General features: G+C 43.9%; 1 protein-coding gene across 2 annotated transcripts in view; it reads right to left on the bottom strand.

The window, feature by feature from the left end:
• The window catches only part of COL5A2 (collagen type V alpha 2 chain), a 150108-nt gene that overhangs the window by 132664 nt on the left and 650 nt on the right, over positions 1–16794 (bottom strand). The window lies entirely within an intron of this gene.

The raw sequence follows: 16794 nt of genomic DNA, 5'->3' as shown, positions 1-16794 counted from the left end.
CAGCCATCTCCCCACCTGCACTCCCTGAGTGGGGAGATGGCCACGATCGCAGTTGCATTCGTGCAGGGAAGACGTGCGTGATCACGGGCGCACTCCTGCAGGAAAGAGGGTCGCCATCTCGGCCATCTCCCCTCCCTTCAACCAGCACGATCGTGGCCATCTCCCCATGCCCTTCCCCAGCGTGCCCCATTCACGCCTGTCTCCCCCCCCCCAAGCTTGCCAGGATGATGGGCGTGTGCAGGGGTGACAGGCATGATCTCGGTTGTGCTGGGGGTGGAGAGATGGCCACACTTGTGCTTGGAGTGGGGAGGGGGAGATAGCCACGATCTCTGTTGTTCTTTGTCACTTTGCTTCACATTTTTCTGATTTAAAAAATGGTAACAGAACGGATTAACCTTATTTACATTGACCCTTATGGGGAAATTTGACTTGGCTACCGACCAATTTGAGTTACAACCAGAGTCCTGGAACGGATTAAGTTCGTGAGCCAAGGTACCACTGTAGTCCTTGGCAGTGTTAGGGAGTTGAGTCCAGTGACTCACTCCAAGCCTGACCCAAGTCGCGTTAGCAAGTCGACTCAGACACAACTTGGGAGCACAGAGTGAGTGACTCCACTCAAGATTTCTGCATTTTTGCGACCAAGTTGCAGTCTGCATTTTTTACGACAGAGGGATTACCTTGCAACAGGATATCCAGGCAGGAAACAACAGAGGCAGTGGTAGGGAGGGAGTTTTTTGGGGGGGGCAGAATTTGAGGAGTGGGTTGCTGACAGGGGGAAGTCAAGGCGTAAGCTTTTGTTGGCATGAAGAATGCAATGGGAGTGAGTAACAAGAGGGCAGGGGGACAGGGAGAGCGTTGCAATAGCAAGGGAATGCTTCAGCTCTTTCTGGTGCACTTTGCTCTCATAACAGTCCTCGTGCCTGCTGCCTCTGCTCTGTTCCTATGCATTTCCAGGGAGGAACAAACAAAAACTACTTAAATAAATCACACCCCTCTATTTTGAAGGCATCTTCCAGCATAAAAAGAACCACAAAGAGGAAAGTGGGCCTTGCAGTTGCCCATCAACAGCACCCGGAAAATGGACGGCATGAGGCACACACCTGGTCTCACCCACCAGGCAAGATGTTTTAGATTTCTATTTAAATTAGAATAATTATTTATAAATGTGCATAACTAGCTTGTGACACTGTATGGTAACTGGTGTTCACCTGTGTCCACCATTCATCCTTTGCACAGTTGGCTGAGATGGAGCACTCTTGGTAGAGGAGGTAAGAGGACCTTGGAGTCTGACTCCCGTAAGCCCAGCTTGGTGTTGTGCACCTTTGTTTTGGAAATAGGGGAAAGACTTTGCATGGAGTTTGCATGAAGGTGTTTCAGCATGAAGGACAGAGAGTTGTGAGGCAAAGCAGTGTATGTAAAACACATCTGCTCCCCAGTCCCTGGAAATGCACAGAGCTGGAAGAGGAAAAGGCAGTGTATCTAAGCTTGGTTTTCTTGATCCAATTTGGTCCACATATGCTTAACTCTTGGAGCACATTTGTAATAACCAGACAATTATGGATGGAGCAGCGCTTGAGTCTACTTCATGGGGACATGATTACTTTAAGCTCCATACCACAAAGATGCTGTGGCTTGAATCAATTTCCAGAAGGGTTATGACATCACTATCCTATCTTTCCCTCACGTAGCTCCCACAACGGGCCGCTATTGATCCTGATTATACAGGATCAATAAGTCACTGAGCTGATAGCAAACGTCCAGGGATACTCAGGTGCCAGGCATTGGCATCTGTTCCAGGATCTCCTAGGCACAAATGTAACACCAGCCACCATGCGATGAATGGCATAACGAGCACAAATGACTTGTTTGTGCGCCTCTCATTAATGGTGCAATTATTCACAGCCATTCCAGAACAATATAATTGTATGCTTGTTACCCGGTTGTCTTAACCCTCCTGAACCCCATTTATATCTTTTCAGACTGTGCAGTCTGTGGAATGCTTAACACAGGGTGTAGTCAATGTGCCTGCTCAAAAACAAGATGCTGCCTTCACAACTCTGTAATTTGAGTGTAAGGTTTGCACAAGTTCTTTCTAAAGTTTCTGCAATGTATATTTTATATGTGCACTTGGTTGTTATGGTTACTATAATTCATGTAATTGTGTATTGCATGAAGTAAACATGAAAAACACAGCACTGGTCATTACTGGCGAACTTCCTCTACAAAAACATATGCATTACGGAACTAAGTAATCAGGTAGCACAACAAAAATATCCACTGCTGAGTCCCAAAGCATATCATCTTATAGATGCCTATATATCACCGCACGCACAGTTTGGTCAGCCCATTCTGCCCAAAGTATGACAATGTCATCCATTGTACTAGCTGTTTAGGAAATCTTAAACCCGTAACAAGATTCCAAAGATGAGAGTCGCTCCCACACATCGGCTTTCTTGGAGATCCAAAGTGCTCATTCAGAACAAACCATCCCTGAGATGAGACTACACTATTCTGGAAACCTCAACTACACACCATGGTGGGCTATCCACAGGCTGAGAAGTCTGCCTACTGCAAAACTAAGTGTCCTGGTGAGGTTCTAATTTGTCAGGTAACTTCTTGGAACCCTCCCATGTGGTGTTAAGGAGCCTGTTAAGATCCTTGAAGACAAAGCTGAACAAAAGTGAGTGCCCATCACACATCATGACACACTACCCATTTTTCCTCAGATCTCACAATGCAGCTCTAGAACAGCATGCTGAAGGCACCTTATCTTGTATTCAGAGCGATAATGGACTTACTGTTCAAGAAGCAGCAAAGGGAATAGACAGGAGTGGCTTCTCAGAATGCACGGCTTACCTGCAGTACAATCCTACACATGTCTACTCAGAAATAAGACCCACTGATTTTCATGAAACTTACTCCCAGATAATGCAGTATTCGGTCAGATGAGTTAGTACACTTTTGCAAGCTGAATTACTGTTTCCCTCTCCCTCTCCCTCTCTCTTGTCAGGGTAAAACAATGAGATCAAATGTCCATGCACCCTAGAAGAGAGAAAGCAGGGCTATTTCTGATGTGATCACCTCTGTCTGGAGCAGTATATGAATCATGCATCTTTATGGGCAGGCTGTCAGTAATTCTGGAACAACTTACATGACTTGTCCTGCCCACACTGTTGCATCACGCAGCCACATGGAATCAATTCCCACAAAAGAAGCTCCCTCATAGCTGTGTCTGAAGGGTAGACGGATGTGTGCATCAAAGAGACAGACACATGCATATACAGCTGTAGCTCCCCAACTGTTTTATTCTAGAATATCTATTGATTTGCGGAAAAGACAAACCTTCCTAACACAGACAAGATAAACAACTGTTTGAAAAGGGAAAGAAAAGGCCGTGATTGATCAGTTGAAGTTGTGGTTTAATATTTCTCTTTTCTTCCGAGAACAAGAGAGTCACATGTGTCAACCCTTAGGAAAACCAGGGGCCCTCCTTAAACATTACATCCTGTACATTTTTGCCCAATCAAAGCTCTGATGGCTGAATTCTAGATTAATGAAAGTTCCCAATCACTTTTCAAAGGAAGTTTTATAGTATAGTAAATAAATGACTTTGGTAGAGGTAAAGAACAAATTACTAGGCTTCATTACAAAACAAAAACAAAAAACTTTGCTAAACCAAAGGTTTAACAAGAGCAAGAAGGAAGCAAGAAAACACATCAAGTAATTTTTTTAAGGAAAGAGGAGGAAATTGTATTTTTTTCTTAAGTGTTTTTTTCATTGTTTTTCCTTCAAAAATGTATTAGGACTCAAGTGACATCGTTTGCATGCAACAGGTAGTTATCCTGAGAATACATATTTGAATCTGGGTTTCCCACATCCAAATCCAACACTATGGCCTCTACACTACACTTTTTTAAACGCCAGTGAGACTTGTTTGTCAGCTTCCAAGCTGGCAAAGGAAAGCACTAGAAGCCTGGCTTCCTTGGTGCAGATGTAAGACTTAATTTTGATTACACAAGCCAGCATTCCAAACCCAATAAAAACCATGGCTTCATATCCTGCCATGCTTGCCAGTCCTTAACCGCAGTGTATGAGTTTTTCTGAAGTAACTTTAAACAATGGTTAAGCATTACTCCTGCACAGAGCATCACTGGATGACCTGACACCAGCTGATGTGAAAATTATACGGAATCCCTGGATTGAACAGTTGGCCTGCACAGTTTATATAGTTCCATATGGACAAAAATAGAGTAGCAACAATATAGTATGTGTTCTTTGTTATCAAATATGAATTACGGCTGTGAATTACAGCTGTGACTGCACATGTCTTCTGGGCATTAGGATTTCTCGGCTGGCTCCTGCACCCTGCAAGTCTTCCTCGGTTCTGCGTGTTCCTCATGCCGTAGCAGCTCGAAGCCTCTGAGATCCCTGCTCCACTTCCTTTTTTCTTATTCAGCGAATAAGCACTTTGCTGTGCCTTCACTATGGCCAAGATAAGCAACCGTACATCTGGAAATCACGCTCCATCATTTTTACTGGTGAGATGAGGCATTCCCCTTAAAGGCTGAAAATTCCTCTGGATACCACAAAACCTTTCAAAGAAGAGAACTGAGTGTGAAGCCCTCCTCAACCCTGCTTGTGCAGCATTAGCCATGGGCTGCCATGAACTACCTGTGGTTAATTAGTCATCCGTGCACTATGAATAGCACTGTTTTGCCTTCTCTTAATGCAAACAGCAGGTCTTCCCGTTCAGGAAACCATTTCTGAGCCGCTCTGATCTCAGTCTGCCTTGACCTCCATTGGCTCCCTGGCCTCCATCCCTCTGTTTTTGGAGAATAAAACAATATATCTCCCTCCACTGGTGGGTTCCATCTAATGGTCTCTTACTGGCCTTCTAACAATCTACCAAATGTAAGCCAACCGACACATTCAGACAACACTTGGAGGCTTTCAGTGGCACACACCATGATCTTCAAAAGCTCCCAGTTGTGAAGATGCAGGAATGCATATATTAAAAGTAGCACACGTGGATTACACATTATGCTAGTCCTGTCATGAACTGTAATAGGAACTGGCTTTTCACTGGGTTCCTCATGCTTTAAATCACCTCTGAATCAAGCCTAAACTATGTGCTCACAAGACAATTGTTCGTGTAATGTATTCATTTTCGCTTCTTCAGCCCTGACCCATCACACAAACAGCTTAGAGACTGGTTCAATTCTGATCAGTCCAGTTTTGGTTAAGAAAACATATTGCTGAGGTCTTTGTGTGTGAAAATATGGGAACACGTGTTTGACAGGGCAGGGTAGGTGCAAACAGAGCTTCACCTCCACCCTTGGCTTAAGGGGGTGTATGAATCTACACCCAATGTTTGCAAGTAGCTAACAAACCAGAAAGAGAAAACATTCTTCAATGAGTTTGCAAGTGATGGTTTGTGCAAAGCAAAGATTTGGCAAGGTGTGTGAACTGAGAAACCAAAACTCTGCCTCCAGGTGCCACAGAGACATGAAGACAGAAGAATAATGACTAGGCTCTAGCAAACAGAAAATGAAGGCAGATGCAAAACTCTAAACTAGTGACTCTTCAGATGTTGTTGGGCTCCAGTTCCAAACAGGTCCAGTGATGCTGGCCAATGGTCAGGGTTGCAGACCAACAGCCGACAATATCTGGGGGGTCATAGGTTCCCCAAACCTGCTATGAACTGAAATTTGCACTTTAGGAAGCAAAAAAAAGAAAAAAAAGGTTTAGGGTGCAAGGCTTAGGCAAAGTCATACAGCTACCAGAATTCTCCAGCCAGCATGCACAGGATTGGGCCCTTATACTCATATATATGGTTAATGCCAACCATGGTTTATAGGGATATCTTTATGGAGGCGTGGAGCACTCATAGTGTCATAGAGCGAAGACATGGCATGGGATGTTTTGGGTCAGGAGAGAATTTAGAATGTCTTCAATCCACTTTGAAGTCATTGTACCCCACAAAATGATACCTGACCCATATTATGAAAACTGCTATTAGAAAAGAACTGAGCTTCTATATATCCTACACACACACATATACATATCCTATATATTTTCAAAACCCTTTAAACTGGATGTTCCAAACAGCACCAGAAATTCACAACTTTTTCCCCATTTCTGAGGAGAGGAAGGAATTATTGTCCTCCAAGAGCCTAACAAGACACCATTTTAACAACAGACCAGAAAGTGCAATAAAATTTCACTTTGGCAAATCACAGTGCTGCAAGCTAACCTACAGTTTTCTTAAAATAACAGTAGACATTAAAGACAAGTTATATTGCACTTGAGGAACCTTAATTATCTACCACAGCCTGAAGCACATAGCAAAATGTCTATATTCTCATTTGAATAATACTTAATATACCTCAAGATATTGTTAACAAAACTCAAACGTTACCATATCAACTGTGACTTCTGCTACTCTTAACAGGTGTGTATCCAAATATATTAAGCAATGCCTCCACCCCACCATTCTGCTTTCATCAGCTGTAAAGACTGATAAGAAGAAAATAATTTTGAAGGATGAATAACAATTTTCTTGGTCAGCTTGTATGTTTATTGACAAGGGCAAAAGCACTTCAACGCAAAAACGCAAGCACGTTAGCCATGGAAGTTAGACTCTCTTGGAGTGCCACTTCCTTTAATTTAACTAGTCAGACCACTTACAACTTTGCACACAGATACAAAGTAAGTGAGCATCTCAAAGAGAACACAGACGAAAGCCTATTAAGAGGGTTCCTTTCTTGCTTGTTCAAGGGTTCATAATTGGAATCAATAGTTTTCGCTCTCATTCTTGCTGTTATTTACTTGATATATTTATCCAATTTATTCTAAATACCTATCGTAGGTAACAGCCAGTGTGGTGCTGTGATTAGAACTAGGACTGAAGAAACCCAGGTTCAAATCTCTACTTCGTGGTGAAGCTTACTGTACAAACTTGAGTCATCATCATCTTTCAGCCAACCTGCTAACCTATTCTGAGAAGGAATGGGAGGGGTCAGCCCCCCGACTGACTCAAGAATCAGTCAATAGAGACATCTCTAGGTCCAGCCTTCATCATGCAGAAAAGTGCTGTAAAGGCACAGATTGGTGAAAAGCACGTTTCTAAGAGCTGAAAGGTGTTCATAGCTAGAATCTGATGTGCCCTTTTTCATTACCCTTCCTAAGAGACAAGTACATAAGGAGTGACCACATTGTACTCAGTTTTATTTGCATCTCAGGAACTGCCCTTCCTCCCCTTCCAATAAAGCACATTCATCAAAGAAATCATGATCTAAAAAAACCTGGGTGATCTGATCATTCAAACAGCCAAGAGAAAGAAAATGGGGAATACTAGGGGTTTTAGTCACAATTATGGCTACGCCATTTAACCTCAGTTGGTTAAGCTGTTGATTTAAAACCAGTTGCTACTTCTGAGCTGGCTTTTCCTAGGAAGGTATATATGCACTTCTGGGCAGAGGTTTTATTTTTCCAATCACATGTGTGTGGAAAAGACTGTAAAAATGAAAGCAGTACATTTTGTAGAAAAGCATTATAGCATTTCATGCTAATAAAATGGTACATTAATCAGCAGTATATATCCCAAAAACACTGAAATAGTTGGTGGGATGTATGGTGTTGATTAATGCATTATTACTTTTGGAGTGTGATAATACTTAGATCCAAAAGAATATATGGAACACAAAGACATAAAGAATTTACTTGCATTATCCAAGATATGTTTTGCATGTGTGAAGCAGAAAGAAATGTACTTTCCATCTACTGTCGTGCAATGGGCAAGGAAAATGTAACAGCAAGAAAAGATTTGGTTGGGGTTTTTTTTAAAGTCCTATCCCCTTTAAGCTCAAATGTTAAAAGAAGACATGCCATGCAGCCCTAAGCATGTTTATCCTGAAATAAGACCTACTCTTTTCAATAGCGCTTACTGCTAAATTTGCATAAACATTCCTGCCAGTGCAGGACATTTCATGAATCTGATAAAATGAGCACTAGTTCTGGGAGGCATGGGAATAGGGTTAGGGTGTTGGACCCGGACTTGGGAGATCCAGGACCTAGTCCCCATCTGGCCATGAAACTGGGTGACTTTGGGCTAGTCCCTGGCTCTCAGCCTAACCTGTCTCATGGGGAAGTTGTAGAGATAACATAAAGAGGAGCTTCATGTAAGCTGCCTTGGGTTCCTTGCAAGAGGAAAAAATGTAACTGCAATAAATATTTAAACAATGTGATCCCCTTTAAGATAGCATTTGACTCCTCATTATTTATGTTATGGCAGCTGTCCCTTTGGAAACCATTCACACAGGTTCTGTTCTCCATTCTCATGCAAACCCATTATGGGACTGCTCCAGTCACCAAATACAAGATTAGTAGGATAGAAACCCTATTACAAGACTGACAAGAGGAATGGGAACATCAGATCATGCTTTGGGGACACACGCAAACATCCATTAGGGGCATTTTCTTCTGGCTGTGCTGAATAGACTGATGTGTTTGTCCCTGGTCTAAGGAAGCAAGGTTGCAGAAGGATGCTGAAGGCCATCAGGATCACGGAAAGCTGTACAATGGAAGCAGTGTGATTAAAGAGGAGGCAAGGGAGGTTCCTTAGCTCAGTGGGTCAACCGGTGCCACCTCCCAGCAGGTGGTGGAAAAGAACATGGCCTGCGACATCAGAGAGGCACTTCCAATTACTGGGTTGCATAGGCAAAGCAGTGTAACCCAACATAATGCAGCTTTCTAACTTCAAACTAGAATAGAAGGAGCCAGGACGTGCGCAGTTGTGCAGTCGGGATCGGGTAGGAAAGATCTAAGGCAGCAGTCAGGAAACAGGCAGGAGTTAGAATCCTAAGGCTAGACACAATTTGCTCATACTAGGACACCAGCTCTGAGGACTTTATACAGCTTGGTGGATCAGGTTTGGTGACCGGGATCAGGCTGGCACTGGAGCACACATCATGTCTGTAAACCATAATCAGCCAAGCTTGTAGTGATACAAGAGCACTGGTGGTACAGGAGGCAGGAGTCCAGAAGGATGTTCAAATCAGTCTGTGACAGGGTTGGGCAATGTGTGGCCTTCCAGATGTTCTATCCTACAACTTGTAAACCTTCACAATAGACTATGCAGACTAAGGCTGATGGAAATTGGAGGCAAAAACATCTGGAGGCCCACAAGTTACCCAGCCCTAGTCTATGGAAAGGTAAGGAAATAATTTCCTCTTCAATCAGTTTGGTTGTTGACTGGATCACTCTTTCATCTTCCTCAGTAGCAAGGCACAATTTCTGCTGGCTTGAATGATCTAGGTTTCTTTTACCAGGGCTTAGTCTTTACAGCATGTCCTGCAGGCACATCTGGTATGTCCCTCCTTCATCCTTCCTGGCATCTGATTATAGCTTACTGCACTCCTCTGAATAAAGTATAGCAACATTTTTTCTATAATGTAAGCTTTTCTATTAAGGATGTTGTTTGAAGGAGCTCTGACCTCCAGGTAACCTTTACTTTTCTTCCAGTCCTCTAAAAACATTTATTGTGTTATAGATTATGTTTATTTAAACTGCATTTCATAACCATTTATTCTTCCACAGTATTCGTAACATGGCATGAAAACTGTGCAAAGGAGTTTACATCTGGTTTTCCCTCAGTCTTCCATTTGATCCATATAAGACTATCATCATCATTTGATTTATTATTATTTTGAAACCAGGTTTCACAATTTAATTGCATTTACATACTTTACATACTCTACTGGTCAGACAGTGATCCTTGTGAAAGGTCATAATATACTATCAAGAGTCTAAGAGGAGAAATTCATTTCAGACTACACAATAACTCACACCCAAGGGTTAAATGTGGGTAGTCACTGAACTGTCAGTTGTTGAAACATAGGTTATTCCATTGTCTGAACCCAGTCATAACAACCCACAGTTCATAATCCAACAACAAACCATGGATTCTCTTCATGGGTTGTTCATGGTTAACAAGGCATGCCTTATTAGGACGGTGAGGTCAGACAACATGATAACATATGTTATCATATGTTACATATATTTACTAATGGGAAAATCACCCTCCTCTTTGACAACCAATCATTTTATGGTTTCCCACTTTTTGCATTTTCCCCCATTCTAAAGGGCTGAAATGCCTCTCCTGAAACTTAGTTGTAGACATTAAGAGATTTACGAGTAAGCTACAATATGTGGGTACATTTGTTATCTTGGTGCTACCTTCAACTCCTTCAACCCCCTTTGCCTTCATCTACCACTGGAATGCAGCTCCCATGAACTTCTCCAAAATGAAATTTTGTCCCTGAAGGAGGGTTCTCCACCCCTGAGCTAAAGCAAGATAAGTAAACAGAAGAGAGCTTACAAGGTTGAAACAAGAAGGCTGCAGAAACAGTGTTCAAAGATGGCAAAGGATTTGGCTCCAGCAAATCCCAAGCTTCACTGAGTGAACCCAGGTGACAAGCTTCAGGATGTATCTAGTACCCAGGCATTTTCCAGGTGCTTGGGACTGCCCCTTGAAATTTCCCCTTGCTGTAGTTGCACATTACATCAAGGAAGTCAGCTGCATCCTGAAACCAATTTGATTCTACACTTAGGACACTGGCGCTCATTTCAGCTTCCTGTGGGCTTTATGCAGTAATATATACTCCTGTTCCTGTCAGGGAATTAAGACCAATGCCAGGCAGATCAAGGCTTTTGAAGACCACTGATCAAGGTATCTTCAAGGATCTTCCTCCCTCCAAGTCTGCCTTCTCACCACCACTTTCACCAAATGCAGTTGCTCCTCATGCTCTTCCTGGCTACCATTTGCTCGCTTGACCCCATCATCCATGCCAGACCTAAAGGCAGGTGAACGAGCAAACAGCAAAGGTGGGAAAGAAAGGCCAAGTGGACCACTGCTGGGCTGTGGACCATCAGCAAGCACTCAACCATGCCTGCCCTTGATGCTGGCCTTCCACATTTCAGTTGTGGAGTAAATATGAACAAAACACAAGCAAAACTCAGCAATCCGACTTGCTCCACTCCTCTGCTCAGTTCAGAACACATGCACTGAATGACTGGAGAGCAAGAGGCTATTCGCAGATAAAGAGGGAAATGTATTGCCAACATGATGTGATCCAATGTTTTTGGACTGCAGCAGGCCGAAGCATTCCTGCATATTGAGCATGCTGGCTGAAGGTCGGAGTTTTCCAGGGGCTACCAGCTGAGGAAGGCTGGTCTATATGTGAGCATGATAAGCCAGTTGCAGAGGAAACTCCTTCCTACCCTGTCTGTGCCTGTCGAAGGTGTTGAATGTAACACCTTCGTTTCTGCATGAGTTTGGAAGAGGCTTCAGTATATGAGAACACACTTCACTGGCAGATCCCATAGTCTACATGCAGAAGCTCCAGTCCCTAATATTTCTAGTCCGAAAGAGATCAGGTAGCAAGTGATGCCCCAAGTGCTGTAGCGTCATGTCCAATCCATGTAGGCCAGGAAGCATAACCTTTTCTGTCCCAGACGGCTGCACTGGGAGCTTGCCAAGGTGTGTTTGCACACACACATCCATATCTCGCACACAAACACTTTCCTCACCCCAGACATGGCTTTCCCTTGCTTGTGTTGATACAGGCAAGGGCATTTGTTCCCTTACCTTGCAGAAGAGATTAGAAATAAGGGAAGGGTTTTCCTTCCTAGCCCTCACCCTGGCAAGGGGAGCCCGGGCCTTTCCCTGACTAGGGCTAGCACAAACAAGAAAAGTGCTGGGTGGGGTCCTCGTGGCTCCCCAGGCCACACTGGATGTGGCCTACAGGTTGGTATTGGCAATACCGAGCTAGGACAACTATTCTGAGCTTGGATAAAGCAAATGCCTAAATGACAATGTTCAAAAAGAGATACAGAATTGTCATAAGTTTCAGCATAGTCTTTTCCCCTTATGGGTCAGGTTAAGCTTCATAAAACTTTCAAAATGCACTGCTATTTATGTTATATCATGATTTGCCATGGGGAAAGAGATCCTTCAGAAGAATCATTGTTGAGAAAGGAACTGCATATTTTCCCAACTGTTGCTGCTTGTTTTTGTGGAATCTGGAAATCATTAGTGGGAGTCATGATCCATTGCAACAGTCTTCCAAATTTTCCAGTTTCTATATTTCGCTATTCTTTCTCTAGTAGGGAGCTTGTAGATAATTATGCCATAAGCAAGGCCCCCAGCTGAACTGAAGTCCCCAAGCTATACTTAGCATGATGGTTAGTCCAACCTTGGAGCGTGAACTATTCAGCTGCATTTAGTTCTATGCCAAATTCAAAATCTAGGGATCTGATGAACGATGGTCATATAGCCAGAGTCTAGTGCCAGATGGCTCACTGTCTTGCTCAGGCCACAGTTTAGTAAATGTCTGTTTCCCCCTTTCACTGGCCGAATAAAATACCCTGGGCAACAAAAACGCACAACAGCTATAACATCATCATAGTGTGATCCTTTCTGGTACTGACACAAAATAAGCACTTAAAGTGCTTATCCAATTTAAAGTGCTTGTCTTGACATATAAAGCCTTAAGCAGCTTAGGACCCGGCTACCTAAAGGACTGCCTGCTCCTGCATGTATCTAACCCCCATTAAGATCTGGGCAAGAGGTCCTTCTGAAAGAGCCATGGGCACCTTAAGCAGGTACAAGGGACAGCAAATACAAGAAGGGCCTTCCCAGTGATGGCTGCCCCTCAATTATAGAATAGGATCCTCAAAGAAATTCACCTGGTGCCTATTGTGTTCTCATTTCAGCGCCAAACATATTTCTCTTCTCTAAGTATTTTGATAATTGATTTGAAATCTGTTATCCATTTTTAATGTTTCTGTTGTAATTTTATACACAATTGGTTTGATTATTGGTTGTTTTTAGTACTGGTACCATTGATTTTGGTGCCACCTAGAGAATCCTTTTTGGACTAGTGAGCAGCATATAAATTCAAAAATAAATAAAATATAAATAGAGCAACAATAGTTTCAACATCATCACCAAACATCCACCACAGTTCTAAAGAGGTTGTTGGTCAGCATTTTATGATTAAAACTAGGATGTAATTTTTGATACAATCTCTTACTTACACCTACTACATATATTATACACACTGCCACCTACTTGGCATGAATTTCTTGATTTCTCATTTGATTCCAGTTGTGATTCAAAGTTCTGGCACTGATATTTAAAGACCCGATCAGCCTAAGCGAGAGCATTTGAAAAAGCACCTTTTCTTGTGAACCTCTCTGCATCCTCAGAGATGACACCCTCAGTTACATTAACAGAAGGACAGACAACCTATATCTCTCAGGGTAGGGATACAGAATCTGAGGCCAAGGCCTACTTGGGGTCCTAATCTGACCTTAAGGTTTAGGTATCCCTGTTCCTTTTTCCTATGGGAGTCCCCCCCACCCCAAGTATGCTGGCCCCGGCATCCCACTGTCTCCAGGACCTTCACACAGCTAGCAAAGACATGAGAAGCAGTTACCCTCCAAATGGTGTGGGGTTCCAACAGAGTCAAAGAGAAGGAATTTACTGAAAAAAGGCCACACAACCAAGGTCCAATCCTGGGTTCTCAGCCAATGTTCATGAGAATCGAAGTCCAAAACATCTGGAAGCATGCAGGTTGTCACCCCGCCATTACCATGTAACTAGATGGTTTCCACCGGAAGTAATATCCAGACACCTGGTCCTTCACATCCCTGCATGACATATGGGAATGCTTAGTAAGTATTCATATCCTGATGCTGAACAATTCTGCTTCAACAGCCCCTACCTGTTTCAGCTAATGTGGCTTAGTGGATGTGGGAAAATGCAAGATCGACATATCAGGGCATGAATACTGGATAGCATTTAGGATGAATTCTGGAATGGCCCTAAAACGCTTGGAGAAGAACCCGTGATGCATGTCTCATCATTCTGAAGTCAGCCTACTGTCTAAAAGAGTAAAGCCTTTAGTGGTAGGCCTGCCTACTATGCAATTCCCACCTCAAAAACACTTATCCAACTAGTTCCCACATGGCCTTTTTCAGATTTATTAGGGCCTTTCCATTCTATAAAGCCTTCCATGTCTTTAAATCATTCCGCCTTCTGCCATGTGAGGCTGGGGCCCGTTCAAATCTTGTCTGCCTGGCTTATATTTTTATTTTTTTGGTTGTTTTTATATCATTATATTTCAGCTGCCTTGGAGGCCTTTGATGGGCAGAAGGGGGACATTAAAGAAACAAATAAAAGTACCAAATTTATCTATGTCATGTTTGTACAGAAAGCTAACTCTGTTCAGAGCTTCAGTGAAACTGCACATTGCATAGACGCCTAGAAAAATAGGTCAACATTTGCCTTCCCAGTTACTAGAAGTCAAATCTTTCCCCTTATGGGCAAATAACTGCCACAACCCTGGCCTCAGTTTATTCAAAGGAGGACGGGTGAATCTGGAGCAGGTCCAGAATGTCCAAGGTAGGGAAAGGGGAGGGGGATCTTTGCCAAGTAGTAAATGCGCAAGTCGTGCATATGAAGGTGTGAACAGAATATGTAGGCCAGAGGACACAAGCTACTCAGGGCCAAGAGGGGAGGCAGTCAGCGGTAGCCAAGCAGCAGATTACAGCGACATGAGAGTGGCATCCAAGGTCCAGTTTCTCAATAGTATCCAATCCAAAGGAGCGCCCTGCCCAGTTTGAACATACCAAAGCCTACTCGGCCCTTTTGGAGAATTTGGAAGCGTACAGAAAGGAAACCTAGAAACTAGCCTTGCCCTGTAAGGGTGAGGGCAGGGGTGCAGAGCCTCAGGCCTGAATCTGGCCTACCTGGGGTCCCAATTTAGCTCTAGGGTCTGGGGACTTTCTTATGGGACTTCTCCCCCAACGGTGCTGGCTCGGGCACACACTGCCTCTGAGTCTGTCACACAGCTAGAAGAGGCAAGATCAGCCAGCCGGAGAAGCAGGAGCACCCAGCAACTGGCTACTGGATGCTCACGAACAACTGGCCTGGGCATAATCCCACATTAAATAAAGAATATTGCTGGGATTTACGAAAGGCATGCTTTCTGAATAGCGGATCGTGTCAGTAGCTAATCCCTATCACGAAACAAGCTGGTGCTTCCACCAAAAGCAGGGCTGCAGCTGTGCTCCACTAGGCCTGGAAGTCAAGGGGCTCACACCATTAAATGCAAGAACTTCGTCAACGTTTTAGGCAGAGGGAGCAATCGCGGGATGAGCTGCAATCATGCTATAGGAGTTAACATTCTGGCCTGCCAAGTCATCCTCATTTGTTTAGTTAGAAATCTCTCCATATGTTGAATACATTAGGAAATGTGTTGCACGTTGCTATATCACTGGCTCATCCCCAGAGTTTCCATAATAGAAATAAACACACAGATGACATGCACCCTTTCCCTCTTCTCATTCTAAGCATGCCTTTATTTGCTTTACAGTTAAAAGTCTCCTGATTTCATTTTAATCTTTCGACACAACCAACGGGGCTGCGATCCTATTGCACTTCCCCATTGAGCAAGTCCCACTGAGCCCAGACACACTTGCCACAGAGGAAGCATGAGCCCTGTGTCCCACTGAACTCTATGACACTTACTTCGGGGCATACAGTGCACAGGATTGCACGGTCTGTTTCCACGGAGGCTTTGTTTTCCCATATCAAAACCACTCTGTGCTAAACACCGCTGCCGGCTAAGCATTTCAAGCCTGCTCAGAGTGCAAAAGCGCCCCCTCTATTGGTCTTCTTGCACAATGTACGGAAAATCTTGTCTTGGCAGAAAAACTTTTGACCTATCCAGTATTTTGTTGCAGGCCAGTTTGCTGCAGAAAAAGCAGTATGTGCAACCGGACCATGCTAATGGCTCAAGTCCAGAAATTTGCAGGTGATATACATGCACACCTAGCTCTCCGTTCCAGTTGCTGGCAAATCTGTGTAGTAGTTTACTGAATAGAGGCTACTATGGGGGGATACTCTCAGCGCTTCAAGCTGATTTTCTGCTGGCCAGGAGCAATTCAGACCGCGGGGTCTGGCCGGGTGTTGGGAGCAAGTCCGCAGGAAATTCTGCAGAGCGTTGCCCTTGAGCTGGCCTGGCCTGGAAGCAGCTCTGCTGGCTAAATGGAGCCCATGGCCTTGCCAGTAAGACAAGCACCGATCCTTCTGCCTGCCTGTCTTCAAACACCAGGGAGCAAAATGCCAATGTCTTGATAACAAAGTCAGAAAGCTGGGAAAAGAATCTGTCACAGAAGCCTGGATTTCATCAACCCAAGTCACGGGGAACAGGGAGAAAGGGTCTTTCCCAAGATGGGGAGAAAGTGGGGCTGGGGGGCAGTGGGGTGAGGGGGAAAGAGGAGCCACGAAAGCTCTGTGGAATTCCCTCAGACAAAGAATAGAATAACGCAGATGTAGTTTAGGCAGCGCACAAGGACTCCACCCTTCCACCAAGGTCTGTTTACCGCTCCTTCCCTCTCCCTCAGTCCAGAATGTCCAGTCTCTTCCGCAACGAGCGCATTTCAGTTTAATCTCCACGACTTTTTTGTTGCAGATGAAAATGAAATGAGAACATCAACAACGACAACTTTAGACGGTCTCACCCAGGGAAATCATGCCAAGCCACAAGGTTTATTCCTTAGGGCAGCACAGATACATTTCTGCGTGTGCGTTTCTATCACGTTGCCCACCCTTTCTTCTGTGTTCCCAGAGCAGTGCACAAAAAGCAAAACTCTCCAGCTTTCAGATCTGCTCTGTTTCCTAAACCAATTTTCGATCCCATCTTTCACAACACACACACACACACG

The sequence above is a fragment of the Varanus komodoensis genome, unplaced genomic scaffold, assembly GCF_004798865.1.
Source record: "Varanus komodoensis strain SLA01 unplaced genomic scaffold, ASM479886v1 scaffold18_1, whole genome shotgun sequence".
Lineage (NCBI taxonomy): Eukaryota > Metazoa > Chordata > Lepidosauria > Squamata > Varanidae > Varanus > Varanus komodoensis.
The sequence above is the reverse complement of the archived record's forward strand: the minus strand, read 5'-3'. Positions and strand labels throughout refer to the sequence as shown.